Source organism: Mandrillus leucophaeus, unplaced genomic scaffold (assembly GCF_000951045.1).
Source record: "Mandrillus leucophaeus isolate KB7577 unplaced genomic scaffold, Mleu.le_1.0 Scaffold655, whole genome shotgun sequence".
NCBI lineage: Eukaryota > Metazoa > Chordata > Mammalia > Primates > Cercopithecidae > Mandrillus > Mandrillus leucophaeus.
Window position 1 is genome coordinate 397,733 of NW_012107086.1, and position 4,035 is coordinate 401,767.

General features: G+C 45.8%; 1 protein-coding gene across 1 annotated transcript in view; it reads right to left on the bottom strand.

Annotated features, from left to right (window-relative positions):
* The window catches only part of ZNF695 (zinc finger protein 695), a 29,666-nt gene that overhangs the window by 12,543 nt on the left and 13,088 nt on the right, over positions 1-4,035 (bottom strand). The window lies entirely within an intron of this gene.

Here is a 4,035-nt window from a genome sequence, read left to right on the forward strand (position 1 = left end):
GCCACTGCACTCCAGCCTAGGGGACAGAGCGAGACTCCATCTCAAAACAGACAAACAAACAAAAAAGATCCACAAACCAGTGTAGATACTCTACTTTTGTGCATAATATAGTATAAAATTAAGGGCGTCAACTCAAGCACTGATATATTCACATCCTATAGGATAAGTCGTGTATTGTTCTCACATAGAGAAGTCAGGGTGAGTTAGAAGGTACTTCTCAAATTTTAACAAGTATGTCAATGAAGTAGAAATCTTGTTAAAATGCAGGCACGGGCTGGGTGCAGTGGCTCACACCTGTTATCCCAGTACTTTGGGAGGCTGAGGTGGGTGGATCACCCGCAAGTCAGGAGTTCAAGACCAGCCTGGCCAACACGGTGAAACTCCATCTCTGCTAAAAATACAAAAAATTAGCCAGGCATGGTGGCGGGCGCCTATAATCCCAGCTACTTGGGAGGCTGAAGCAGGAGAATTGCTTGAACCTAGGAGGTGGAGATTGCAGTGAGCCAAGATAACGCCATTGTACTCCAGCCTGGGCAACAAGAGTGAAACTTCATCTCAAAAAACAAACAAACAAACAAATAAAATGCATGCATGGTGGCTCATGCCTCTATTCCCAGCACTTTGGGAGGCCGAGGTGGGTGGATCACTTGAGTTCCAGAGTTTGAGACCAGCCTGGGCAACATGGCGAAACCTCATCTTTACAAAAAATACAAAAATTAGCCATGATGGCCCATGCCAGCGGTCCCTGTGACTTGGGAAGCTGAGATAAGAGAATTTCCTGAGCCTAGGAGGCAGAGGTTGCAGTGAGCTCAGGTCACGCCACTGCACTCCCGCCTGGATGACAGAGTGAAACCCATCTGGAAAAAAAAAAAAATTCTTTTTTTTAGTGTAGATTTTGATTCAGCAGATCTGGGATGAAGCCTGAATTTCTGACTTTCTAACAGGCTAGCCAGCGGCGCCTATGCTTCTGGCTCAAGAAGAATATTTTGTCAAACATCCAGTAAATAGCAGAGCCTACATTCATCCCAGTTGATTCGACCAGTAAGCAAACATAAGAGCCTTCATTTTCTAGAGAAAGCTGTATGCAAAGAGAATCTAAAGAGAAAAAGAAGCTTCCCGATTAATTGTGATTATTTATGTACATCAATCAGTAAATCTCCCCAAAATACTTATTAATAACAAAAGGAAAAATAATTAACCCTACGGTGGAAAATTCTGGCAGACAGCACTTTATTCAAGTGAATAAAATTAACATAAATTACAATAGGAAAATTGGCATCGTGTGTTAATACACACAAGAGGTACAACATCACTGCTGCTTTCTTGGCCAGTAAATTATTACTGAATATAAATAAATTATTGCCCAGTAAATTACTGAAAAAATTACATAACAATTACACGAAAAGTTACCTTAATTAAATTACAATCGGCTGGGCGTGGTGGCTCACGCCTGTAATAGCAGCACTATGGGAGGCTGAGGTGGGTGGATCATGAGGCTCACGCCTGTAATAGCAGCACTTTGGGAGGCTGAGGTGGGTGGATCACGAGGTCAGGAGATGGAGACCATCCTGGCTAACATGGTGAAGCCCGTCTCTACTAAAAAAAAATACAAAAAACTAGCCAGGCATGGTGGCGGGTGCCTGTAGTCCCAGCTACTCAGGAGGCTGAGGCAGGAGAATGGTGTGAACCCGGCAGGCGGAGCTTGCGGTGAGCCGAGATAGCACCACTGTACTCCAGCCTGGGCGACAGAGCGAGACTCTGTCTCAAAAAAAAAAAAAAAAGAAAGAAAGAAGGCTCTGGGATATAGGGGAGAAAGAGTGTACAGAGCTCACTGACTATCACAACAAAAGGTTCGGGGGAGTAAGTTAGGCAGGAACATCAGAAGTAGAGACATATTTGTGGGTTCTAAACACATGACATTCCACAAAAAAAAAGTGGACACAGTCCCTGAATCCGGACACATTCTCCTGAGAACCATTCGTTTCTTCGTCTTCCTCCTCCATTTCTGGGATTCCTTCTCAGGTGAGAGTCTCTGGGCCAATCACACCTGCATCCTGTAAGCCTTTAAAAGGGTCGGCACAACACTTTCCCCTACTACCACCACATCCACAGGAAGAAAATCCTAGAGGTTCATAAAAAGTACACCCTCCCTGTCCTTTTATCACAGGAAAGAGTCAGGAACAATGAGCTCCTACATAAAGATCAAAATGTGTGTTTCTTTGTTTTCCGGTGCCCTTGTCCTCCAAAGACTCCAGCAATTGCCGCTGCAGCCACGGGAATATGGGCCACACTGACCCACCTCTACCAAACCCAAGCAGAGCAGGCCCTGTAACCTTTCTTTGCAACAAAGGCTGAACTCAACTCTCATGAATATATCTGGGAGCCCTCATGCATGGCCCTGGCTTCACTTAGAATCATCCGGAACACTAAAAACAATATGGATGCTCCCACCCAGACCAACAGACAGAATCGGGGAGGGAAGCACAGAGGTGACAGTATTTCTTTAAACTGGCCATGTCATACTAATTGAAGCCTGGGGTGAGAGCCACTTAGCTAAGTATTACCCCTCGAGTCTCAATGTACAGATAAATAATTTGGTATTCCAGGCCCTAGTCTAAGTAATGTGATTCCAGAGGTTTAGAACGGGTCTACAAATTGGCTTCTTGCATGCTGATGCTGCCTCTCCTAGACCATTATGGTAGCACTCAGCTAGAGAAAGCAGGCACAGCACTGAGTCCCTTACACTCAGCGCTGTGATCACAACACAAATACTTATGGTCCAAGGTGAAGGTCACAAATCAGCATCCTGAAACATGGCATTCTCTGCTGGCCCTTATCAAGCTGGACCCCTATGGACTCCAGTAGGAATGGCATCATGTCCAACAGACCAAAGAAGAGACCTGGAGCCAAAAAATGAGACATAGGCTTTACTGAGGGGGACTGATATACACGGATGGTCCAGTGGTGGTGGGACGGACAGAAGAACCATTACCACGCGCAAAAACACGCAAGGAGAACCACAACTGCTTGCAAAAAGCAAGCAGTTCATATAGCATTTTCACTTAACACCCTCCACCCGGCAACCCCCACCTAGCAACCCTCATTGCTGTCAGCTACATCTGCCATACAGGCTCATTCTCAAGGGAGGCTAACATTTAGCTGTTGCTGTCAGGTGTGTCTGCCATACACAGGTGCATCTACCATACACTCCACCCTCCCATACCCTTGAATACCCTCACATTCTTTTCAGGCCATTCTTTCGTGATTTTCCCGGGGGCAGGTATATGGAGGAACATTGTGGCCAGATGCCACAGCAGCAATATAAACTACAACAACAAAAACAAAACCACAAAAAGGAGTAACAATCACACTGCATAGAAAGTCCTCCCAAGAGCTTGGAATTGGATCCCGAGTGCATTACAGCAAGCCTGTGGTGGTGGAGGAGGAAGAGAGCGGCTCTGCAGACACAATAGTTCCTCCTGCTCTGGAGAGAGGCCACCATCTGCACCTGGTTAGCAAAACGGTTTTACTGCACACCATTTACCGGTGGAAGGTGCTGTGCTGACTGCCCAGCCTCTGTTTGCCAAGTGAGACAGCAAGTTTTGCAAGCTACGTGTGCCAGCTGGAGAAAGACTCAGAAGCCAACATGATATACGATGAAACCCATGTCCCCACCCCCGCCACCAGGGGCAGTCCATTAACCGGGGTCTGTTATCCTGTTACCCGAAGTTCCTGACAGATAGTGGGGCTATGTGAACATCCCTGAGGCAAGACAGTAAAAGGCAGAACACACTGTAATGTTTGATAGCAGAAAAGGATGAAAATACCCAGAAACATCCCAGGCGTGTACACTCCTCTCCCAGAGGAGACAGGGAGCCTATATTCAGCATCCTTAATCCATTTCCCATTTTAAAAAAAAAAAAAAAAGTGCAGTTGTCTGCCAGTGCTCATTCAGTTTTACATAAGCACACTCCTTGAGGCTGAAGTAAATCTGACTGATTTTCTTTTGTCTTTTTTTTTCTGAGACAGAATCTC